Below are 27543 nucleotides of genomic sequence, written 5' to 3'. Positions count from 1 at the left end.
TGAAAATACTAATAAAAGAGGAATAACCTGAGGTTCATGCACTTTTAAAAATAATTTTGATAACTGTATTTCCATATAATTGGTTCACTTTATAATATACATTTTATTTGACAAACTTAAAAATACCTTGAAAACTACAGAACATCATTAACACTGACTCAAAAACTTTAAACAAAATCCTATCAAATAGACTACAGTAATTTTATCCAAGAAATTATTCATTATGATCAAGCAGGATTTATAAGTGATGCAAGATGGTTCAACATTAGGAAAACAATCAACATAATTAATCATATTAAAAACCAAAACATCCAAAATTACATGAGCATCTCATTGCCTTTGACAAGCTACAACACTCTTTTACGATAAAAACCCTACAAAGTATAGGTATAGAAGGACCTTTTCTAATATCATAAAAAGCATCTATTTAAAACCAAAAGCAATCATCATATACAACAGAGATACACTAAAACTTTTTACCTCCTAAAACACACAAGACTTACATAAATTCAATTACAAAGTGTCCCTTAGAGAAATAAAACCACTCTGAGAAAGGTTTCATAGATGTCACTAGACTGAAAAAAGGGTTCATAAACAAAAAATCTCTACCAGTGCATTAGACATAAAAAAGGAAGAATTAGAAAAAAACAGTATTAATAAGTCTCTGAAGAACACTCTGAAGTATTAAACAGTCTCTGAGACTATTAGTCTCATAAGTCTCTGCACCTACTGTTAATATTTAAAGACTTTGATAAATATAAGGCTGAAAATGTACAACTAATCTGTTAGTACTTAAAATATAGAGTTATTCTGATGCTGGGTCTGAAAAAGCCTTAAAGTGCTCTATAAATGTTATTACCACCAAGGTACTCAGAAAAACACTACCAGTCAAAGAAAAAAAAATATTTCCCCCCATTTTACAGTTAAGGAAATTAAAGTAGACAGAGATTACTTGCCCAGGGTTACACAGCTAGGAAGCGTTTGAGGCTGAATTTGAACTCGGGTTTTTTCTGACTCAAGGCCCACCCAGTACTCGGGGCACGTTGCCACGTCGTTGTTAGTAATAACAGTATATAGGAAAAAAAACTGGATAGGAAACTGCTACCTAGTATTTTCATTAAATGTTTGAACTTTCAAATTCTGGTCATTTTGAATGGTCACACAGCCAAAGACACAACTATATTCCAATAAGGAAATGTTCAAAGGCAAAGAGCAATTGGGGAAGTGACTGAAAAAGATATTATTTTGTGAATGAATGAAAAATAAAACACTATATGTCAAAAACACTAGGAATGTATATGAAATAAATTTCCCTTCAGAACTTCATTGTCTTCAAAGGGAATTGAGGGAGTTAAATAAGAAAAAAGCAGAACAGCTGGCTCTGGGAAAATGGGAGTGCAGCAGCTCTGCTTACTTGCAGCCCACAGCCCATGCAGCTCCAGTGCTCCATATTCACCTACCTCCACCCCCACCCTATTCCCAGAGAAGTGTTTGGACCATATCAAACATGGAAAAACACCTATTTAACCTCAAGTTTGCTGCAAGTTTGGTTGATAAGAGTGCCCAAAAATATATAATAAAGAAGAAAAAGCTGAAAAGACAAAGATCAAAAAGGCCATTAAGAAGGGCAATATAGAGGCTGCATGAATATATGCTGAAAATGCAATCTGCCAGAAAAACCAAACAATTAATTTTTTAGAATGAGTGCTCTAGGTGTGGCAGCTAGAAATCAAACGGCCATGACAATAAGCAAGTGTCCAAGTCTATGGATGCTACACTGAAGAGCACGCTTGAACCATAAGAAGATATCTGCCTTAATGGACAAATCTGAAGACCAGTCTGAAACATGATTAAACATTCAAATGCAAGAAAGGGAAGATGTTATGAGCAGCGTTACAACACTAACCAATTTCTTTCAAGAAATGGCAAGTGTGGGGCAGCTAGGTAGCACAGTGGATAGAGCTCCAGCCTTGGAGTCAGGAGGACCTGAGTTCTAATGTGGCCTCAGACACTTGACAGTTACTAGCTGTGTGATCCTGGGCAAGTCACTTAACCCCAATTGCCTCACTAAAAAAACAAAACAAAACCAACCACCAAAAAAACCAAACAAACAAAAAAAAGAAATGGCAAGTAAAGCAGGCCTTGATCTCAACATGGAGCTTACAAGGGTCAGATTAGTTCTGCTGGTACAAATTTGCTTCAACAGAACAGGATGAACTATCACAGAGACTTACCCTGCCTCACAAAGAACTATATGCTGATATTCATTACACTTTCTCTTGAAACCTCATGCGTGATACATGGAATATTTAAACATTCTTTATTTAATAAGATGCTTTGGGCTTGCACTTCTTTACAAATATAAGCTTGAGGGAGCTTGCACTCTAACTGGATTTTTAAATTCTGAACAATATAGGTTAAAATGTGAAAGCTGTCTTTTGCAAGTGTCTAGGTTGGAACTAGAGTTTAATTCATTCTGTTTAAAACATCTTCATTAAATACTGGGTCAGAATTCTAGTAACAAAATACTGCAGCTCTGTTTAGAATTATTGGTTAAGTTGAAACATTTTAAATTTGGTGTTTTTTTTTTTAATCTTTGCAGCACTGAGATAATACAAAAAAAAAAGTAGTAATGGAATAGGCCAGGGAGATTTCTCATTTTCTCACCTAGCCCAATCCATATCGTTTCCCATTTTGGGATGAAGAGTATTGTGTGCATGATGGCCTATTTTCACTCTGCATTCATATTTTACACTTAAATTACCATAGGCATTTTCACACCACACTTCTATTGCGTGTGTTCCATAAAAATCTTCATGAGATGATGCTCTTCACCCATAATCACCTAGAAAAAAGTACCATGCTACTTCATTTGCATGATTAAGAGATTAAGACTCATTCAATTTGCTATCTGCAAGATCTAGTGATTGTTAACTCACGGCCATATTTGAACTTCTATAATTGTCTCTCCGATGAAATGTTGAAATGCTAAAAGACTGTACTATTCCTATCAGGTTTTTGCCAGGCAACATTTTGAAGTATATTAATTTACATGGAATTCTTACCAAGCACATTCCCAGAGACTATTGTTGATTCATTTGGGGAAAACTCTAACTTAATGTTTTGTTTTAAAAAAGAATTTCACGAACAAAGAAATCAATGGTGCTTTCCTCAAAACTAAATGTATTAGTCTCACATCTTAAAGCAGCTCCTCATTACTCACTGGGAATCTTAAAGTGGACTGGGAGATTTTAAATTTGGTCATATAAGCAACATAAACACTCATCTAATCAAATGCAATTTCAAAGAGTTTGGGGGTCTTTTGGAAAGGAGTCATTAAACTTTGTTGCCCAATTGTACTTCATCCAGCCTGTCAGAACAGCTTGGTTGAAGGAATACATTGTCTGAGGATGTAGGGGAGGGGGTGTGTGTTTGTGTGTGTGTGTGTGTGTGTGTGTGCGCGCGCGCGAGAGAGAGAGAGAGAGAGAGAGAGAGAGAGAGAGAGAGAAGAGAGAGAGAGAGAGAGAGAGAGAGAGAGAGAGTGCGCGCTCCAGGCAGGGTTAATCCCCTAGCTGATTTACATGTAAAAGAATTCCAGTGAATATTTTTTGATTTAGGTTTTTTTTCAAATAAGTTTTATTGTGGAAAGAATCTTACTGTTACATGTTATAAAGGCATTCAAAGTGCCAATTACAAGATCTTTTTGCCAGATCTTTCTTAGCCAAACGTTCCCCATTTATCCAAGGTGTTTTTTGGCTTTTTTTTTTTACTGTGAACAAGAACAAGAATGTTTCAATGAAAAAATATATGATAAGAAAACACAAACTGTGTTGTCCATTGAGCACTAGACTTCATGATACAAGTTTCTTCCTACGTGACTGTGGTGTTTCTGTTTTCATATGGACATCTTGCATTTGGTTAAATGAGTGATTAAGCAGTTGGTGTATCTGCTTCAACTTAAATATCCTAAGGAGCCAGAGAAGAGAATTACTATAGACCAAAATGCCTACGAAGTAAACTCTCCTTATTTTCAATTGTTGAAGTAGGTACATTTTTCTTTTAATTTGGATAAAAAGATTAAATTAAAAATGTATTAACTTATTTAAAAAAAAAAGGAAGGAAAAGAAAACCAGAAGACCTGGGGGTGGGGAGTTGATTAGATTTGTTCCATGAGCTTTTTAAGAGGATAAAGAGAAGGGAGAATAAAAGGAATATACTGGCAGAAAAGGGAAGAGAAAGGGTGGAAACTTATTTTTCATAACTGGAGTACATGGGAAGAAGAGCATACAAGCATGAAGAAAAAGGACCGGAGATATCAGATGAAATACACTCATAAAATGGGCAAAGAGGGGTTGCATACTCACACACATACAAAACACTTGCGTGGAAAAAATCAAACTAAACAGAAGTGGAATGTGGGGGTGCAGTTCAGATAGGAGGGTAACGCTGGAAAGGGAACTTCGTGATGACAATGATGAGGATTAAAAGAACCAGAATCAAAAGCAGTATCTTTTAAGGGCTTTTAGATAATTGTGGAATGACCAAACAAATGGTGGTAAAAGCATGTAATGGAATATATTATTGCACTGTTAAGAAACGACAAAAGACCAGATTTCAGAGAATCCTGGGTAGTACGAACTCACGGTGAAGTGAGCAAAAGTAGAACAATTTATACAAGGACAGCAACATGGGACGCCGGCCAAAATGGCTGAGTCAGAGAAAGCAGTATATAGCCCAGCTGTCCCCTGTAACTACTTCAACAATGATCTACTAGGAAGAGCATCAGGAGTTCAAGAAGAAAACAGTGAGCCATTTTCCCAGATCATGGAGCAGGAAATAGACTTGGCCTCAGGACTAGGTTCTCCAAAAAAATTTTGTTTAAAGCTTAGATACTATTTTTCAAACAATCATGGAAACAACCTAGCAAGATCCAGAGAACTATGTGGAAATAGGAAACAAATTCACCCATTACTTCCTGAAAGAAACGCAACAATGAAAACGCCCAGGAGTAAGAAGCTACAGCCAGGACGACACGAGACTTGGCGGCTATCATAACGTAGGAGAGAACATGAAATCTATCTGAAGAGACAAAAGAGATTGGTTTACAATCCAAGATGACATGCTCAGCAAAATTAAGTATAATCCTAGAACAGAAAAAATGAATCTTTAATGAAACAACAGACTTCCAAGAATTCCTAATGAAAAGAACAGAACTGAGAACAATTCTTCTGAAATACAGGAGTCAAGAAAGACATAAAAAAGTAAATACAAGGTTAAAGTATTTACATTCTAGTAAAGGTACATGATACACAGATCTTTTTAGGACCGTAAATGTCATTAGAGGTCACAAAGGGAGTTAAATAAGACAGAGGATCAGCCCTGTTACCTTATGATGTTAGCAGAAGAAAAGAAAAGGAAGGAAAAAGGAATACACTAGGAAAAAAAGACACAGGAAGAGAGGGAGAATTTATTATCTTATACAATCCAAGTGCTCAGGAAAACTATACAAAGAAGAAAAGGTAAGAGTGACAGGTATCATTTGAACCTCATTTCCATTTGAACCTGTCTGTTAAACAAATAGACACACAAAGAATGTGGTGCAAAAATACAGTAAAGTCAATGGGGAAACAAAGAACAATGGGGAAAGAGAATGTAAGGAAAGTATATTCAGGAAGATAACAGTAATAACCAAAAACAAAGGCTAACCTTAGAGAGTAAAGTATCAAGAGCATTTTTAAAAGAAAAAAAATAAAGAGTAATAATCTATGATTGGGTCCAGGCAAGAAAAAGAGAAAAGGGGTAAGGGAACACAGAGCTCTGTGGCTGAGCACATTTCTCTCACCAACTTCTTTGTTGTAAAACAGATGTGATAAGCAAAGAAGAAAAAATGTAAAAGAACAGGATGGAGGGTAATAACACAATTACTGATCATAATGGTGAACGTGAATGACGTGATCTCATCCATAAAATGCTTACCATTCCATAGGTAACAGAATGGATTAAAAAAGCACAATGCAAAAACACACTTGAAACTTAAAGACTCACCAAGTTAAATAAGTGGTAGAGCAAAATATATCATGATTTAGCTAAAGCCAAAAGAGCAGGAGGTAGCAATCATGATCTCAGACAAGGCAACAGCAAAAACTTGATTAAAACTGATAAAAAAGGAAAACTAAATTATGCTGAAAAGTATGATGGAAAATGTATTTCAGTATTTAAGTATTCAATAAATAGCATTCACCTAAATATTTAACAGAAAGGGAAGAGAATTGGTGGGGAGAGAAGAGCAAAATTATAAAAGTGAGGTTACTCAATGTATCCTTTTCATGTCTAGACAAATCTGACAAGAACAAAACACAAGAAAGAAGATAAATGGCTCAGTAGAAGTTCAGATAGATTAAATTTGATAGATAAATTGCAATTACTGAATAGAAACATAATGTAGTATACATACTTCACAGCCAAACATAGTAGCTTTACAAAAACTAACCAGGCTTTAGAGCATAAAAACTACACAAAAAAAATGCAAAAAAGCAGAAATTTTAATTTTAAACATCTTTATCAGATCATAATGTAATAGTACATTCAATTAAGAACTACTGAAGGAATGATGACAAACTGGAAATTAAATAACTTAATCATAAAGAACTGGTAAGTCAAAGAAAAAAATCACAGAAATAGAAAACAGGAATAATGAAAAAAATATACAAAAAATTTGGACATGCAGCTAAAGAGTCCTTAGGGGAAAGTTTATTCTCTAAATTCTTTTACCAAGAACACATGAATGAATAAGCATGAACTAAAAAAAAATGAGAAAACCACTGTGGCAGATGAAAGATGAACTGACTGAGGAAACAAAGGTTCAAACTTCTGAGGATGAAGATTTATTAAACAATGCATGCCAAATGCATAACAAACTGGGACCAAGCTTCCTGAGCTTTGGCACTGGACCCCAAATACAGAAGGAAACAGATTTTTATGCACTAAAAATGATTAATCAAAACAAATTAATGAAAAGAAAACAATTAAACAAGATACAAAATTAGGTAATCTGATTTCTAATTGAAGAAAGAGCAGAGGCTTTCCAAGCTGGGAAAGGAAGAGCAAACAGATATGATTCCCTGAAATCAGAAAAAGAGGTGCCCCACTCCCCTCGAGTGTCTGTATTCAATCAAAAGAACATGAAAACAATAACTGACTGGCAAGTATGGGGCTACTGTTCAGATAAGACATATGAGTTGCCTGAGATGTATAACTGTGAGTAAACTCCTTGCAACAATCTTCAGATCTGACTGTGTTACTGATCAGCATAAGCCAGATTTTTAGTTAAGAGTCTCTTAAGTGACAGCTAGAGGTGGTCCAGTTTCCCAGTTGTGAGAGATGATCTCTCAGAAGTGAAGCCTCCTCAAAGGGTCATTAGTTCTTGTTCTGGTATTGTTGCTTTTGAGTGGTACATGTGTACCAACACTAAGTGAAGACCCCTCAGAATACAAGACCCCCTCCCCTACTCTTAGATAGGGTTAGCAGAAATTCCTGAGCCATAAGAGCATCTTGTCTATCTCATCCTCTAGCTAGTTATATGACCTTGGGTAAAAGGCTGCTGAAACCGTGAGGCCCTGAAAAGGGGAACATAATAACATAATTTCTTTACCTCTTTGTTCTCTCTGTTACTGGGGTAGTTTTTACACGAACAGATTGTATACCTGAGGCTCAGTCAATGAGCCGATGGGAAACGGGTTAGGGTGGGCTGCTGCATTAGGGTCTATATAATCTTGCCTTAAAAAAAGCACCTGCACTCTCAGGGCAGCTGAGGCAGCACGGGGGTATACTTTCTCGGGAAAGTCAATAAAGAGATCTCTCCTTTTTGCAAACTTTTGTCAAGACTCTGGTTTTTAACTGAGTAAAACCATGTAAACAATGTGAGATCTCTCAGATGGACTGAGTGTAGCAATGTCTTAGACTGTTGCAAACTCGAGGTTGGTTACACTAACCTGAAGAGGCCTAAGTTTCAGGTTCATATGATTTGTATTGTTACATCAGCATTAGGTAATGGCTGATTACTAAATAAGGATAAATAGCTAGGACTGGTAGTATCATAATGTGGTTTCTTGTTTCTGGGTTAGATTTTCGTGTTTTAGATTGTAAGGCTGAAATTCCTGTCTAATGGGAATTCAAAGCCAGTGGTGAGTGGGTATCTCTGCATTAGGGCTATATAAACCTTTGTCCTGGCCTTTGTGCCTTGCCTCACTTCGCTCGGACTGCCAGACGAAGCAGACGCCCACTTCTCACGAGAACATAATAAATCTTTCACTTTATACCTAGAAAATCTCTGAGTGTTATTTCTGGGCAGCTGTACCACGCACAGTCATGCACAGCTAGGTTCAAACAATAAAGTTTTCTCACATTCCACAGCTGAATAAAGTTTTCTCACATGACAGAAATTGGACTAAACCCACAATTGAACAGAAAAGGATCTGAGCTAGATCCAGAATTGTGCCACAAAACGGAGTTAGTGTGGTTCACTAAATTCCCACAATTCCCTCACTACCAATTAAAATAAAAAAAAACCAAAAGAGAAATTTAAAAAAAAAATCAGAGATTAAACTGAAAAGCATAGAACTACTGAATTAAGTAAAATTAGGAAGCAGGTATTTGTTGGGGGAAAATAATAAACCACTAGCTAATCTGATTTTTAAAAAGAAAAATAAAATTATAGGTATCAAAAAAGGGGAATTCACAACAAATTAGAAGAAATAAAGGTTTATGAGAAGGTATTTTGCACAACTATGTGCCAATAACATTGAAAAATAAAACAGACAAATATTTACAAAAATGGAAAACAGAAAAATAGTAAATTTAAATGACTCAATCTCATAAGAAGAAATTGGCCAAACCATAACTGAACTTATAAAGAAAAACCCCCAGAATCAGAGAGATTTACCAGTGAATGCTATCAGGCATTCAAAGAACAACTCATTGCAATAAATAAATTACAAAAATTACAAAAGTAGAAGGGTCTTACCATATTCCTGCTATGATACAAATATGGTCTTGATAGCTAAACTAAGAAGAAACACACACACAGGAAAACTAGATACAATAAGGGACTCAAGATTCAATCCCTGAGGTGAAGTAAAGGACCTCAGAAAGGTTGATTGAAAACTTGATCCCCAAAACGTACAAAAATATTTATTTCGGTTCTTCTTGTGGTAGCCAAGAATTTGAAATTGAGGGGATACCCATTAATTGGGGAATGGTTGAACAAATTGTGGTATGTGAACATAATGGAATGATATTGTTCCATAAGAAATGATGAGTAGGCGTATTTCAGAAAAACCTGGAAAGACTTGCATGAACTGAGGTTGAGTGAAATCAGCAGAACCAGAAATCATCATAACACAGTAACAGCAACATTGTGTGATGACTGACTCTGACAGACTTAGCTCTCCTCAGCTGCAATGATTTAAAATAATACCAAAAGACTCATAATGGAAAATTATATCCACATAAAAGTACTATGGAGTCTGAATGCAGAGCACTGCATACTATTTTCTTTTCTTTCTTTCCTTTTTGTCAGCTTTTTTCTGTCTCTCACAGTTTTCCCTTTTGGTTCTAATTCTTCTTTACAACATGACTGATGTGGAAATATGTTTAATATGATTGCACATGTATACCCAGTATCAGACTGCATTACATTCTGGGGAAGGGAAGAAAATTTAAAACTCAAAATCTTATAAAAGTCAACGTTGAAAACTAAAAATTAACTAAAAAAGAAAAGAAAAGAAAACTTGGTCCCCAGGAGAACCAAAAATAAGAGTAAGAAAGGAAAAAAATGAGAGGAGAGAGGGACGGATGAAAAGACAGAGGGAAAGAAAGGAGGGAGGGAGGGAATCAGAGATGCCCAAGAGATAAATTTCCTTCTCCAGCTCATTTTACAGATAAGGAAACAAAGGCAAGCAGAGGTAAGTGACTTGCCCAGGGTCACAAAGCTAGTGTCTGAGGCCAGATTTGAACTCAAAAAGATGAGTCTTTGTGATTATAGGCCTGTCACTCTATCCACTGTGCCACCTAAGCTGCCCTGAATGGCACTTATTCTTATAAATTTGGCTCAGTTCCCTATGTACTTGAGAAATGAGACGTTTATCAGAGAAACCTGCTGCAAAGATTTTTCCCAGTTTCCTGCTTTTCTTCTAATTTTGGCTGCACTGGTTTTGTTTGTGTAAAAAAAAAAATTGTGATCAAAATCATCCACTTTTACCTCCCATAAACCTCTGTCTCTCCTTTGGTCATAAACTCTGCTATCCATAGATCTGAGAGGTAATTCTTTCTATGTTCCATCAAATCGCTCATATTTTTTATGTCTAAATCATGAACCCACTTTGAGCTTATCTTGGTATATGGAATGAGATACTGGTCCATGACCAGTTTCTGCCACTCTTCTTTCCAGTTTTCCAAGAAGTTTTTGTTTAATGAGTTCTTGCCCCAATAGCTGGGATTTTCAGGCCTATTGACCACTATGTTTCCGCACTCATTTGCTTCTGTACATTGTATACCTAATTTGTTCCACTGATTAACTTCTCTATTTCTTATTCAATACACCAAACTGTTTTGCTGATTACAGTTCTGTAGTATCGTTTGAGATCTGGTACTACCAGATACTTTTCCTTTCCATTTTTTTTTCACAGATTCTCTTCATATTCATGACCTTTTGTACCTCCAGATAAATTCTATTATTTTTTCTAGCTCTATAAAGTAATTTCTTGGTGATTTGATTAGTTTAGCATAGCACTGAATAAGTAAATTAATTTAAGTAGTATCCTGATTTTTATTATAATGGCTCAGCCTATCCATGAGTAATTAATATTTCTTCAATTATTTAGATCTGTCTTATTTGTGTAAAGAGTGTTTTGTAATTGTGTTCATATAGTTCCTTTGTGGATCTCAGCAGGGAAATTTCCAGTACAGTTTACACTGATTATAAATGGAATTTCTCTATTTCTTCCTACTGGTTTTTTGGTAATACAAAATGCTGATGATTTATTATTTTACATCCTGAAACTTTGCTGAAATTGTTTTGACTAGCTAGTTGACTGTCTAGGGTTAAGTAAACCATCATATCATCTTCAAAAAGTGACAATTTTGCTTCCCTACTATCTAGGCATATTGCTTATATTTCTTTTTCCTGTCATTACTACAGCTAATATTTCTTACACATGAAAGATAACGAATAATAATGATAATAATGGATATTCTTGCTTTACCCCTGATCTTTCTTGAAAGGCTTTTAGTTTATCTTCACTACGGATAATACTTGGTCTTATTTTGGATAGATACTACTTACCATTTTAAGAAAAATTGTACAAAAAAAAAAAAGAAAGAAAAGTTGTATTTATTCCTATGTTTCCTAATGCTTTTAAAAAGAATGGATGTTTTGACCCAGCAACAGCACTTCTAGGGCTATATCCCAAAGACATCATACAAAAGGGAAAAGGACCCACATGTACAAAAATATTCACAGCAGCTCTTTTTGTGGTGGCAAAGAATTGGAAATTGAGGGGATGCCCATCAATTGGGGAATGGGTGAGCAAGTTGTGGTATATGAATGTAATGGAATACTATTGTGCTATAAAAAATGATGAACAGGTTGACTTCAGAAAAACCTGGAAAAGACTTGTATGGTCTGATGCTATAATGAAGTGAGCAGAACCAAGAGAACGTTGTATACAATATGTTGTGCGATGACTAATATTGACAAACTTAACCCTTCTCAGCAATACAAGGATCTAAGACAAAGGCCTCATGATGGAAAATGCTATTCACAACCAAAGAAAGAACAATGGAATTTGAATGCAGATCGAAGCATACTATTTGCTATTTTTTTCCCTCTTCTGCTGAGTTTTGTTTCCTCTTTCCGGTGGTTCCTCCTATTGGTTCTAATTCTTACTTACAACATCACTAATGTGAAAATATGTTTAATAGGAATGTACATGTATAGCTTATATCAGATTGTGCACCGTCTTGGGGACGGTGGTGGGGAGGAAGGGGGAGAAAATTTAAAATTCAAAAGCTTATGCAAGTGATTGCTGATAAATCAAAATAAATTAATTTTTTAAAATACATTAAAAAAAAAGATTACCCTTCTACATTAAAAGATTAGAGGGCTTAGAATATGATATTCCATAAGGCAAAGGAGCTTGGATTACAACCAAGGATCAACTACCCAGTAAAACTGACAATAATCTTTCAGGTGAGAAGATGGACATTCAATGAAATAGGTATTTTAATTTTTTAGGCCCTGCCTATCTTCTTTGCTCATTTCTCCCCTCCACACTCTCTGTGGGCCATCCTGGCCTACCTGCCTGATGCTGGTTGACCCCCATGCCCCAGATGTTCCTTTTCCTCATCTACACAGTTCAGAATCCCTAGCTTCCTTCAAGATTCACTCCTTCTACTAGGAGCCCTTCCCTTATCTTTCCATCTATTGGTGCCTTTATTCAGGGGTATACTGGAGCTACCTTTCACTTGTTTGTGAGAATGTGAGCATTTCTTCTTGAAACACTGGCAAAATACTGCACACCAGAATTTATTATTATTATTATGCTATTGGTTGACTATTTTATTATTTATTATTATTTTCCAATGACATAGACTTAAGCAAGTGATGGAGAAAATGTTGATAAAGTATATTAAATTTAAAAATTTTTTAAAAATGGATGTTGTATTTTGTCAAAAGTTTTTTTGCATATGAAATCATCTTTTTTTTTTCTTTCTTTGTTCTTAGTGTAGTCAGTTTTCCTAATACTGAACCAACCCTGAATTCCTGATATAACTCTAGCCTGGTCACAGTGTATGATTTTTGTGATATATTGTTATAATCTCGTACTACTGTTTGATTAAAAAATTTTGCATCAATAGTCATTAGGGAAACTGGTCTACAGATTTATATTTTGTCTCTCCCTGGTTTAGGTATCAAGACTGTATTTGTTCCATAGTAAGAATCTGGTAGAATCCCTTTTCTTTATCTATTTTTTTTTCAAATAGTTTACATAGCATTGGAATTAACTGTTCTTTAAATGTTTGAGAGAATTCACTTCTAAATCCAAGTGGTCTTGGGTTCTTTTTTTTTCCCCTTCTGTAGCTCATTTGTAGCATATTCAATTTTTTTTTCTCTTAAGATAGGGTTATTTAAGGATTCTATTTCCTATTCTATGATTCTAGGCAATTTATGTTTTCAGAAATATTTATATTTAATTCAGATTATCAGTTTTATTAAGCAATTCATATTTTTGTAAACGTTGATCTACTTCATTTAGATTGTCCGTTTTATCAACATATAATTTGGCAAAATGGTACATAAAATAATTGTTTTTACTTTATCTTCATCGATTGAGAATTCACCATATTCATTTTTGATACTAGCAATTTGGTTTTCTTTTTAAAAACAAATTAACCAATGCTTACCGATTTTACTTGTTTTTCAAAACTCAGCTCCTAATTTTATTTATTAGTTCAATGGGTTTGCTGCAATTTTATTATATTCAATATTTATTCAACTTTATTAATCTCCTTTGATATTCAGGATTTCCATTTTAGTGTTTAACTGGGAGGGGTTAATTTGCAGTTTTTTCTAATTTTCTTAGCTGCATGTTGAATTTGCTGATAGGCTCTTTGTTTTGCTCTTTTATTGATATATTCATCTTAATACATATAAATTATATGAATTTTCACCTGTAAGTACTGCTTTGGCTGCATTCCATAAATTTTGGTACGTTGTCTCATTGTTGTCATTATCTTTCATGATAATTATTACTTCTCTCTATACTTTTTAATCCATTCATTCTCTAGGTGTAGGTTATTTAGTTTCCAATTAATTTTTATTCTATGCTTCGTAGGTCCTCTACTGAATCTAATTTTTTTTTTCCTCAGGTCCTCCTTACTCCAGGGCCAGTGCTCTATCCACTAGCCCCTGCATGTAATTTTTTTTGAGTTTAATATTTGTTGTTCTGCATGTTTGTGGGTTTTAATGCACTAATACATGGTCAATTTTTGTGAAAGTGCCATGCATAAATGAAAAAAGACATACTTCTTTCTATTCCTATTCAACATTCTCAAAAGATCTATTATAAAATTCTTGCTACCTCCTTAACTTCTTTCTTGTTTATTTTACAGTTAGATTTATCTAGGTCTGAGATAGGCTAATTGAGGTCCCCACTATTAGAGTTTTGCTGTCAACTTACCATAATTAATTTTTCCCTCAAGAATTTGGATCTGATGCCATTTGGTACACAGGCAATGTTCAGTATTAATATTAATTTATTGCCAATGGCATCTTTTAGCAAAATATAGTTTCTCTGATTATCTCTTTAATTAGGCCCATTTCTACTTTTCAGTGAGGTTCTATATCCTTTTTGCTATTTAGCCAATTCTAACATTTATGGTGTTATTTTCTTCAGGTTTTTTTGCACCATTTTTTTTTTTACTATATTGGCGATTCTAATTTGGGGAGTTATTTTCTTCGATATTTTTTGTACCATTTTAACTAAACTTTCTTTTCATAATTTTCTTGCATAGCTCTCATCTCTTTATCCTCTTTGTTGTTGTTGTTCAATCATTCAGTCACATCCTACTCTTTTGTGACTCATGGACATGGTAGGCCCTTCTACCTTCCATCATTTCCCAAAGTCTGTCCAAGCTCACATTCATCCTTCCATGACATTACCTATCCATCTCATCTCCTCTGTTGTCCCCTTTCTCCTTTTGCCTTCAATTTTTCTCAACATCAGAGTCTTTTCCAGTAAGTCCTGTTTTCTCATTATGTGACCAAAGTATTTAAGCTTCAGTTTCTGTATTTATCCTCCCAATGAATAGTATGAAATAATTTCTTTAAGTACTGACTGATTTGATCTCCTTGTTGTCAAAGGGATTTTCAAAACTCTACTCCAGTACTACACTTCAAAAGCATCAATTCTTCTCTACTGCTCTTGATTAAAAAAAAATTTTTTTTTTACTCTTCTTAAGAATCACTTTAACTCTTCTAGGAATTCTTGATGGTCTTGTATCTAATCTGCATTTTTCTTTGACATTTTTAAAAGTGACTGTCTTTTGTATTTGTGTCATAAGCTGTCCAGGCTTTTCCCCCCAGTGTGTGTTCACTCATTTTTTCAGTCTACTAATTAATTTTGGATTTTATATTAGTAGTGGGCACCTTGCTAACCTATGGGTAGGATATCCAGCCTGAGCTTCCATCTTTTATGTCATTCTGATGCTTTCACAGCTCAGTCCAGAGGCTGTAAGTTTTCAGTGCTTCCAAAGTGCTATGATCTAAGGAGTGATCTGTTCACTGCCCTTCTGGTCTGTGTTCTGCAACTCCTGACCCAGTTTGAACTGTTTGCTTGTGTGTGGTTGAATTTCGGTAGACTGCTGCTGGACTCAGTCACAGTTGGCCCACTGGGAGGTTCTGTAGGTTCCAAGCCACTGAACAGCAGGTTTCTGCTTGGTTTATTTCACTATAGGTTTATGCAGGTGTACGGGGGTGTTCAGAAAAGACTATATGTGTGAGGGCTTCCCAAACCCTTTTCAAGGCTGCTCATCAACCTTTGGTGCCCACCTTCACCCAATTCTCACCTGTGGCTCCAAAAGCTATAGTATGCACAGTGGCCACAACCTCATAATACTGTCCAAGTATAAGGGCTAAACCAGGTTAAGGATAACCAAGAGGCCTCAAACCTGTTGGTGAACTGGGGGATGTCTACCCCAAGCACATGCAGAATTTCCCTGGCAGAATGGGTGAATGAGAACAATTTGTTCCAACTGCCATGAAGGCAGCTAAAGCAGGCACTGTGGAGCTTGGTCAGGCATTGAAGACACCAGGGTCATCCACTACATTCTGGGCCATCACCAGTCATCTTGACTTCTGTCTTGACACTAGACTTTGAGGATTCAGTAAGAGTGAGGCTGATAACTTTATGCAACTCTGCCTCACTTAAATCTAATTTACACACAAGTAAGAAGTGTCACCTGTGGTGTCACTGGTCCTCTTCAAAACAAAAAACAAACAACAAGGTTTATGTGTGGGGCTAAAAGATGAGTCCCCATTCTGGTCTTGGGCTTGGATCACAGCTGTTTCTGGAATTTATTCTGTGCTCCTTACATAGGCAGAGTCCCACTCTTCTCTGCCCTCCAACTGGGTAATGGCAACAGCTGTCAAATTACACCCATTCCTGCTCCAAGCGCTAGTACAGGAGTCCCCTGAAAGCTCCTTCTGCCCAAGTGTTCAGTCCCCTTACCATTTCTGGGCACTGGGCTGTTTCCCACTGCTGCTGCCACCACAACTGCCTGCTGCTGCTTCTGCCCACTGCCACGCCCTCACATCAGTGTCTACAGACTTCACTCTCTTCCTGGAAATACGACTTGATGTGACTTTTTCTTGGCTTTTGCTCTCAGAGTTCGGTGGGGTATACTTTACAGGTCATTACAGAAGAGGATAAAAGGAGTTAAAGCAAAATTGCTAATTCTCCCTCCACCATCTTCACTTTATCCCCAGAACCAATCTTAAAAACCAGCTTTAGTCACTCACGCTTTCTTATTTGACCATCAAAGAACTGTGAACAATGATTGTAGGCTCTCAGAAGCTTGAGGATTTTGAGACTAATAAGCAACAACTGGTTTTAACTTCAAACCCTCTTCCGCATTACCTCCCAATACAAGTGTTAGGTAATGCTTAGATACTTTAAATCCAAGATGTTTTTTTCTTTTGCAGAACTCTAAGTTTTGAAAGGCATCCTTTTCCAGAAAAAACTTGTTTCTTCCACATTAAAAATCTGTTTATCAGTGTAGCTGGCAAGTATTTAGCTGCTGAGTCTTGCCATGGCACTAGCTGCCTTTCCAATAATTTTAATATTATGTAACTAAATTCATTTTTATAAGAAATCTAACCAACATTTGCAGTAAGTTTCTTCACTATTTATTTCATTTCCATTTTCTTTCACGACCTTATTAAGTAAACCCAAACTTTTTAAATGACTGTTCTACTAAGAGGAATGCATTTTTTATTATCATCGTCAATCAATATAGCTAAAAGATACTGTATTTCTATCACTGCAAACTTCTATCCATTGTAACGGTTTGCAAAACACAAAAAGCGGCTGCAACTTTGCCCTTCTCTTTTATTTCACCTGTTTTATAACATTCTATACTGTAGATTTAGGCATTTCAATATCTACTTTATAGTTACTATGGCCATGTTCATTCTGTTCAACCAAATTTTTGTTTTGAGTCTCTTCTTTTTCATACTAGCAGTGTCTCCTTTACACTATCAGTTTCTTCCTTTTGTCTATTTTGTTAAGGATGCTTTAAAAAATTAATACAACTTTTGGTAACATGGTATAGAGCAGAGTACCATGATGACACAAAATGATAGGCATATACAGACTGACAATATGGTGGCATGTTAAAACCCTGGACTAACTAGCATGATCATATTAACTGAATTTTGGCTCACATTAAATGACACCTAGTATCACTGTATAATTTGTACTGAATCAAATTGTACATTATTAGAACTTGCATTATCTTTACCTGGCTGTAGGGGTAAGAATTAGAAAAGAAATGATAGCTAAGGGGAAAGGCTTGGAAAGAGAAATAAAAACAAATACAAGAGGTAAAATACAAATACAAGAGGTCTGTTACCCAAGTAACAGACTCTCTAAAAATTAGAACAGACTAAACAGAACTTAGAGTCCAGAGATAACAAGAAACATTAAAAACAAAGTTAAAAAGACAAAAAAATGGAAGAAAATATAAGTATCTCATAACAAAAACAGCCGACCTAGAAAACTAATGGAAAGAGAACTTAAGAATTATTGAACTAGGGGGCAGGTAGGTGGTGCAGTGGATAGAGCACTGGGCCTGGAGTCAGGAGGACCTGAGTTCAAATACGGCCTCAGACACATAGCACTTACTAGCTGTGTGACCCTGGGCAAGTCACTTAACTCCACTGCCTAGCCAAAAAAAAATTATTGAGCTACCTGAAATTCGTGACCAAAAAAAAAAAGAAAAAAAGGGTCTAGATAGATTTCAAGAAACTATAAAAGAAAATTACCCAGAAACATTAGAAGAGGACAAAATGAAAAGTATTAAGAACAATGATTTTGTCCTAAAACATCAAAATGAAAACTCTCAGGAAAGTCAACGCCAAAATCCAGAGCTTTCAGAGGAAAGAAAAACTAATACAGGCAGCCAGAAAGAAATAGTTCAAATACCCAGGAATCACAATCAGGATCACACAAGATTTTGCAACTAGCATTAAGAAGTAGAAAGCATGGAATGGGATATTCCAAAAGACAAAAGATATAGATCTACAATCAAGAATAACTTACCCAGAAAAAACTGAGTATAATCCTACAAGTGAAGAAATAGACCATCAATGAAAGACAGGACTTCCAAGTATTCCTGATGAAAATAGTGGAGTTGAATAGGAACTCTGAAATACAAATACAGGAGTCAAGAGAAAAACATATAGGTAAATACAAGTGAATAATCAGATGGAACTTTTTTTAAAGGCTGAATTATTTACATTCTAATAGGGAGTAAGGGAAGATAATACAAGAATCCTCTGAGAACTCTGACACCATGAGACATAGAAGGAGTCAAATGAGACAGAGGAATTAGGAGTGGCTTTGTTACATTTGGATGATATTAACAGAAGGACAGAGGGGAGATATACTAGGGAAAAAGGGAAGAAAGAATGGGGAAATTCATTATCTCATGGAGTGCACAAGCAGAAGTCTATATAAATGGGAAAGTGGTATTGGAGAACAGGTTATCACCTAAAATTTACTTTCATCTGAACTACTCAAAACAAGGGCAGAATACAAGCACATAAATATACACAGAGTTTGGTATAAAAATATATTCGACCCAATAGGTATATAGCAGGGAAAAGGGGTAAATAACAGAGTAGATTTCTAGTGGGATTAGACACAAGCAAAACAAACTATGAGCTAGACAAGGAACGTGGGAAGTAGAGGTGAGGAAGGGGGTTAAAAGGAAGAAAAGAATAAGTACCTACAATGAAGAAGAGAAGAGCAAAGAGAAGAAAAAAGCACAAGACAACAGGATGGGACCAACATGACCAACAAGATGAAGACTAAATGCTTTCTTAGATCCTCACAACTTTCAAACTTCTCCAAAATGGGAATTATATACAAGAGATAAAGTTATCTCAGGTGTCCCCAGGGTCTACAACTCAAAAGAGTTACAAAACCAATGAACTAACAATATTCCCTAACATTTAATGTGCTTACTTAGTCCCCTCTCCCACTTGCATGCAACAGAACTGAACTCAACACACAAATACCACCTCTTCCCAGTGCCCTGAAGATCCAAACAGCAGAAATTTGCTCAGGTTACAAAAGCAGCACAGAAGCACCCTGGGCCACAACAGAACTCAGTCACAGTAGTGAGGAACAGAGGGAACTAGGGCAGGACATGTTAGACTGTATGGAGATCTGCAGGCAAATCAGGTCATTTCTATTCCCCAAAAAGTTACTTGGGGAAGAAATTAGGTCAGTGTAAACGTGAACTGCCTATCATGAAAAGAAGCTGAGACTGTACTGAAGTCCAACTCCCAGGCAAACCACACTGAAAGGGAGAAGAGTCAGAAAGTGGGCAATAGGGAACTATAAGGGTGGAAGAAAAAAAAAGAATGAAATTACCAAAGATTTCAGGAGGAACAAAATTCAATTAAAGACTTTGAGCATAAGCAGATAAACCAACAGAGAAGACATTAATAACAAAAGAGAATATGACCTCTATAACTGGTAAAAGAGTTCAGGCATCTATGAATAAATATTGCAAGACAGAAGAAAAAGAATTAACACTTGATAAGGATGAAGACCTTGTAGAATGAGAAGAGAGCATTACCTCATGACCAGACCTTGCTACTTCATACTACCTTCCCCCCTCCTTCTTCTCCTAAAAGTATAGAAACCTTTCCCTGTGAGGTGGCTGGTGGGTTGTCATGGGTGACAAGTTTGCTATCCTGTTATCTCAATTAAAAAGGCTTTATTCCTCAACACATGGATTAGATTTATTTCAGGATTTGACACACTTCAAATCCAAACCTAACCATTAGTGAAAAAACATGGACTTCAATAAAAAAAGATGTATTCAAACCATTCTTAGAAAGTAGGAAGATATTGCATAGTTTAAAATAGAAATAAGACTTTTGAAAGCAAAACTTATGGCCTGCACAGCAGAAGTAACCAGAATAGAAAAACTTTCATTAAAAGTGGCAAGCCTCAACAAAGAAATAAAAGAGAATAACTGACTGAAAATGTAAATACACAGAAATGGAGGATAATGTAGAAGAGAAGCAAAAGGCAACCATGTTAAAAGAAAGCATGATTTCCACGCAAAATTTATTGATCTGGAAAGCAGGATTCATAGATAACTTAATGATTACAGTGCTCCCAGAGGAACACAACAAATCAAAACATCTGAATATCACAATGCAAGAAATAATACCATTGCCCAGAATTTCTGAACACAGAAAACAAAGTGCCATACGAAAGAATTCATAGGTCACTTCCAGAAATATGGTCTCCCACCTTTGCTCTGAAAAAAGACATTCCTGGCTTCCTTTAAGTCTTAACTGAAATTCTAACATCTATAGGATGCCTTCTTAACTCATTTGAATTCCAAGTCTTTCCTTCTTTGAATTATTTCCTATTTATCCTGTATACAGCTTGCTTTGTATATATTTGTTTGTATGTTGTCTCCCCCATTAGACTATTAGCTCCTTGGGAGCAGAGACTGCCTCTTTTTGTGTCCTCAGTGCTTAGCACAATGGTACATAGCAGGTGCTTAATTAGTTGATCGATTGAATGATTGGCTAATTTAACAATTCCACTGACAAATTCTGCAAATGACCAGAATAATACTTTCAAATATAAAGGAAAGAAAATTCAAATAAGGAAAAGTCAAAAAAGAAAAAAGGAAAATTGAAATTCAAGAATAGAAAACGATTCTACACTCACCAGAAACTCTAAAGAGCAAAGGAACTCAAGAACAGCCCAAGATGACACACCCTTGACAGAAAATTAATATGATGACAGAAAATTGTTAATACCAAATGTTACTTGCCATTGCCCTAATGATCCTAGCAATGTCAGAATTTCAGTAAAGTCTTTACATCTCTACTCTTAAGATAATTATTTTTGATTAAGTTGAGCTGAACTACACCTAAGTTCCCCGACCCAGCGATTTTATTTTGTAAAAGGAATCTAGCTTAAAATTAAGCTGGATCTTGGCTTCTAATGCCCTTGTCCCCTTCAGTTGGGATTCATGGCATGAAGGACAAAACCATCTGAATGACGTGTTTTTCCTTTCCTGGATCATGAAGGGCCACTGGGGTCTCATGACCAGGCCTTGCTAACTCATACTACCTTCCCTGCCCCCACCCTTAAAGTAGAAAAACCTTTCCCTGTGAGATGGCTGGTAGAACATCCCCCAGGGTGGCAAGTTTGCTATCCTGTTATCTCAATTAAAGAGGCTTTATTCCTCAACTAATGGCTTTGATTTATTTCAGGACTTGACACACTTCAAATCCAAACCTAACCATAAATGAAAAAAGATGGACTTCAATAAACATTCTTAGAAAGAATGTATTTCAAAACATTCTTTGAAAGAAAACCAGAGGGATAGTGGATAGAGTACCTGCCCTGCAATCAGGAGGACTTGAATTAAAATCTGGCCTCAGGCACTTGAAACTTACTAGCTGTGTGACCCTGGGCAAGTCACTTAACCCTATTGCCTAGCAAAAAAAAAACAAAAAACAAAAAACCCAAAACAAAAAAAACAAACCAGTCATGATGAAATTATTTGCTTCTCAAAGACCCTAGACTACAGAAATACAAAGAAAGGTAAGAAAATATACAACCAAGGACAACTGTAACAAAATAACAGAGATCACTGAGAGATTTATTTCTAGGTGCACACAAAGTGCCAAGGGTAAAAGCAGATGTCAAAGAAAAGTGATAGTGGAAAAAAAGGCCTGAAACATCATAGAATAAATCTCACAACACTCTATCTAGGAGGGAATCAATATTTTTGTGAGACTAAATTACAGAATAGGAGGGTGCATAGAAGTGGAGAAGGGAAGAAGATAAAAGGGAATGTGATTTATTCTATTAAAAAAAAAAGTCAGATGATAACAATTGAAGGGGAAATAATTCCAGCTGTTCCTCAGGAAAAAAAGAGCCTACAGAAGATTGGGTGATAAAGTACCACTGATAAGTGCTCCAATGGAAGAAAGGAGATATTCTATAAAGGAAAATAGGGACCTTAAAATGGGAATGATCTTCAGAGATCTGTTATTTGGAGAGAGTATTCACCCTTCAGGAGAAGAGGAATCAGAGCTCTTGAGGGCATCTGATCCTTACAAGAATAGGAGGGTATGGAACCAGGGAAAAGATTTTAGGACAGATGGAAATGATCCAAGGGGAGGGAAAAGGTCAGTAATGAACTACATCACAGACATAAGATGATTCCTGCTAAAGGATAATATTCTCTTTCATCACCTGAAGGAAATGATATTTCTAAGATTTTGGCACAAAAGAAAAAGGGAGTTAGAAGCAAGATCAACAAGAGAATAAGAGTAATTGTGTAGAAGAAGGAAACCAAAAGAACCTTTAATTCCATGAGGAATATAGAGAATAAAAAAGAACTAAATAAATAGAAGGGTCAGAAAGGGAAGATAAATAATGAAAAGTATGAGGCAAATGATTTTTTTTAATTTAGAAAAAAGGTACAGAAAGTGAAAATGTAAACTCTAATGAACAAAATAAGTTGAAAAAGAGAAAAAGAGATTTTTCTTGAGTACTTAAGGGATGGGGGTGGAGATAATAAAAGCAAGAAAGAAAAAGGAATTAATAAGCAGGCCTAATTAGGCAGCCACCTGGTTCCATGGACAGGGCATTGGGCCTGGAGTGAGGAAAATTTCAGTTCAAATCCAGCCTTAGACACTTACTTACTCAGACACTTAGGCCAACTTCTGCCCCAGGTTCTTCAACTGTAAAATTAGGACAATACCTCACAGGGTTGTTGTGAGGATCAAATAAGATATTTGTAAAAAGATATAGCATAATGGCTCGGCACACAGTAAGTGCTTAACAAATGCTTATTCCTTTCCCTTCCTCTAAACAAAATTTCAAAACTAGGGAAAGGGGCAAAAAACAGGAAAGGATCAGTTGCAAATGAGGGGAAGAGAATCAGTGAAACTAAGACTGTCTTTTAAAAAAAAAGACTGAAGAGACACAGTATCATTTTTACAGAAGGGGAAGAGGGGAATATTAATTTGGGGAGGGAAACCCATTAAAGACAAATGGAGGAAAATATAAACCTGTCATAACTTTAAATTAAATAATCCAATAAAATGGAAAAAGACTGACAGAATGATTAAGGAAAAACCCTACAAGCAGCTGCTTATAAGATTTTAAAAACATTTTAAATACAAAGAGATAGAGGAAATAAAGCAAAAGGGCTAGAAAAATATTTACTATACACTAGGTAAATTTTTTTTAAAAGCAGGAGGTACAATCATGCAACAGAACAAAAACAAACATTAAAAGAATAAACAAGGAAACTAAATTATGCTGAAAGGAGCTGTAGACAACAAACCAACATCAATATTAAACTTATATGCCCCAAATGCTCCAGCAACATAAATACATAAAGGAAACATTAACTGAATTATAAGACATAACATAGTAACACAACAGTGGCAGAAGATTTCAATGCCCTTTTTAAATTTAAAACAGATAAAGCAAAAACACAGAACTGAACAAACTGCTGGAAAAACTAGAACTAAGAGATTTATGGTTTCTTCTAAATAAGCCTGCTGAAGAAAATACACATATTTTTCAACACACAGAACTTTTGCAAAAATTGAGCATGTATTAGGGCATATATTGCAAACAAATGTAAAAAAGGGCAGAAATAATAGATACATTCTTTACAGGCTATAATGCAATAGAAATAGTAATCAGTTTAGAGTTAACAAACAAAAAACAAAGACCCAAATGAAGACTTTAACAATAAAATCCTAAATAATGGCTGAATCAAAGAACAATCATATAAACAACAATTACGTAAATGAAAATGATAATGATGAAACAACATACCAAAATTTCTGGGATGCAGCTAAAGCAGTCTTCAGGGGTAAATCATATCCCTACAAACATATATCAACAAAACAGAAAAAGAGAAGATTAATAAACTGAATACCTATTTTAAAAATTAAAGTCAACAAATAAACCTAAAACATGCATAAAAAGACACTGAAAATTAGAGAAATAGATAAAAGTGGAAAACAAAGACTATGGAAATAACAAAAATAAAAGTTGGTTCTTTGAAAGATCAATAAAATTAACAAATCTTTAACCAATCTGATTAAAAAGGCAGACAATCAACTCAACAAAATAGTAAATGAACAAGGTGAAATCACAACAAAACTGAAACAAATAAAAATAATAACCAGAACCTGTTATTCACAGTTGTATGCTAACAAAACAGAAAACACAAAAGAAACAGAGGATTACCTTCAAAAATATAAAATACCCAAACTAAATGAAAACCAAATAGAGATCTTAAATAACCCAATTTTAGAAAAAGAAACAGAACTAGCTGTAAAGTGTCTTCCAGGAAGGTGGGGTGGGGGAGCGCCCCACACAAAAAAACTCATCCTGATGGATTCACAGAATTGGTAGTAGTATACATACTACACAAATTATTCTCAAAAATTAATAATTCAAGCATCACCACATTTGTTTTATGCAACAAAGTATTTCTTATACCTGAAAGAGGGAAGGATAAAGCACAGAACTATAAACCAATATCATTAATGAATACTGATCTAAAATTCTTCAATAAAATCCTGCCAGACCACAATAATTCAGCTAAGAAATCATTCATTATGACCACGTTGGATTACACTAGGGATACAAAGAGCTTTAACAATAGAAAATTAACATAATTAAACATGTTAAAAACAAAAAGGTCCAAAACTATATGGTTCTTTCAACAGATTGCAGAAAAACCTGTAATGAAGGACAATATTTATTTATGCAAAAAACCCCTACAAAGTATAAGCATAGAGGAAACTTTTTTAAAATCATAAAAAACTATTTATAATTTAAAGGAAGCATCATGTGGAACAAGGATACACTAGAATCTTTTCCCAATAAACATAAGAGTAATACAAGATACACAATCTCCATATTAAGATTTGAGGTAGTTCTGGAAACGCTAGCAATAGTAACAGGAGAAGAGAAAGAAAATAAAGGTGTAAAAACAGGTAAAAAAAGTATACCTATGTGTGGTTTACCTGGAAAATCTTAAAAGATCCTGAGACAATTAATAGCCTAAGCAAAGTTGCATGTCACAAAATAAGCCCTCAAAAATTGAATGCATTTCTATATAACAAACTCCATGAGGCAATCAATAATTAAAATGGAAATCACATTCCAAGTAACTACAAAGTATCTGAGGATGTACCAAAGTACAGAAAACACTTGTATTGATTCAATTACAAAGTGCTCTTTAAAGAAATAGAGGGGCAGCTGGGTGGCCGCAGTGGATAGAGCACCTGCCCTGGAATCAGGAGGAACTGAGTTCAAATTCGGCCTCAGACACTTGACACTTACTAGCTGTGTAACCTTGGGCAAGTCACTTAACCCCACTGCCTACAGGGAAAAAAAAAAGAAATAGAGTTTAAATAGCTGGAGGAATATTTAGTGCTCATGGTTGAGCCAAGCCAAAATAATAAAAATGGTAAGATCACTAAAATTAATTTACATTTTTAATACTATGCTGATCTAATTATCAAAGGGACACTTTATAGAAAGTGATAAAATAATAAAATTCATTTGTAAAAATAAAAGATCTAAAATAATAAGGAAAATGATGAAAAAAGGTATGAAAGAAGAAAGAATAGCACTTCCAGATCTCTAACTAGATTATAAAGCAAAAGTCATCACAACTATCTTCTATTGGTTAAAAAGGAGAGGTAGATCAACAGGACACAAGAAACTCAGAAACAATGGAACCCAATAAACCAGAAAACAAATTACTTAGGAAAAAACTCCCTGTTTGCTTTCCAGTTTTCCCAACAGTTAAAAAGAAGTAATCTGGCAAAAATTAGCCTTAGATCAACACCTTAATACTATATTGAAAAATACATTCTAAATAGATACATGACTTTAATGTTAAAGATCATACCATTTAATGTGCATGCATACCCTTTGACCCAGCAATAGCACTTCTAGGGCTATATTCCAAAGACAACATACAAATAGGAAAAGGACCCACATGGACAAAAATATTCATAGCAGCTCTTTTTGTGGTGGTAAAAATTGGAAATTGAGGGAATGTTCATCAATTGGGGAATGGGTGATCAACTTGTTATAGCTATAAGAAATGATGAACAGGCTGACTTCAGAAAAACCTGGAAAGACTTGTATGGTCTGATGCTGAGTGAAGTGAGCAGAACCAAGAGAACGTTGTACACAGTAACTGCCACACTGTGCAATGACTAATATTGATAAACTTAACCCTTCCCAGCAATACAAGGATCTAAGAGATCTCCAGAGGCCTTGTGATGGAAAATGCTATCCACATCCAAAGAAAGAACTGTGAAAGTTGAATAGCTATTTTTTTTCCTCTTCTGTTGAGTTTTGTTTCCTCTTTCTGAAGGTTCCTCCTATTGGTTTTAATTTTTACTTACAACACCATTAATGTGAAAATATGTTTAACAGGAATGTAAATGTATAGCCTATATCAGGATTGTGCACCATCTTGGGAAGGGTGGTGGGGAGGAAGGGGGAGAAAATTTTTCAACTCAAAATCACATGGAAGTGATTATTGATAAATCAAAATAAATTAATAAAAAGTTTTTTTAAATCATACCATTTAAAAGAAAAAAATCAGATCATATACTTCTCATGGTTTTGGATAGAGATGTATTTGTAACAAAAGATGAGAAAGGAAATTAAAAATATAAAATAGATGGCTTTAATCACACACTGGAAGGGTTGTGGGATGATAGGCAACACTGGTGCATTGTTGCAGAATTGTGAATCAGAAAAGCATTCTGAAAAGTAATTTGGATTTATGCAAATAAAGTGACTAAATGTCCATACTCCAGAACCAGAAATTCCATTACTGGGCTTATATTATAGCCTAAGGATGCAACTGATACGAAGAAAGTTCTCATAAACACTAAAATATTTATAGCAGCATTTTCTGTGATGGCAAAAAATTGGAAACAAAGAAAATGCCTGATAAATGGGACATGACTAAACAAATTGTGGTACGTGAATATAAAGAAATATATTCATATGTTAAGAAATAATGAGGGGCAGCTAGGTGGCGCAGTGAATAGAGCACCGGCCTTGAATTCAGAAGGACCTGAGTTCAAATCTGGCCTCAGACACATAACACTTACTAGCTGTGTGACCCTGGGCAAGTCACTTAACCCCACTGCCT

General features: G+C 35.3%; 1 protein-coding gene across 4 annotated transcripts in view; it reads right to left on the bottom strand.

Moving 5' to 3' along the window:
* TASOR2 (transcription activation suppressor family member 2) overlaps positions 1-24235 on the bottom strand; it is a 95152-nt gene extending 70917 nt beyond the window's left edge. For 3 of the 4 annotated variants that reach the window (XM_078156335.1, XM_020973703.2, XM_020973702.2), the window contains exons 1-2: positions 24183-24235; positions 18378-18481 (exon numbers count right to left, since the gene is read on the bottom strand). The gene's annotated coding sequence lies outside the window, so the exon portion shown is untranslated. The remainder of the gene's footprint in view (positions 1-18377; positions 18482-24182) is intronic. The other variant, XM_020973701.2, reaches the window with a different exon arrangement.
* Between the last annotated feature and the right edge of the window lie 3308 nt (positions 24236-27543).

The sequence above is a fragment of the Phascolarctos cinereus genome, unplaced genomic scaffold, assembly GCF_003287225.1.
Source record: "Phascolarctos cinereus isolate Bilbo 61053 unplaced genomic scaffold, phaCin_HiC Scaffold_1;HRSCAF=81, whole genome shotgun sequence".
Lineage (NCBI taxonomy): Eukaryota > Metazoa > Chordata > Mammalia > Diprotodontia > Phascolarctidae > Phascolarctos > Phascolarctos cinereus.
This window is presented reverse-complemented; position numbering and strand designations above follow the sequence as displayed.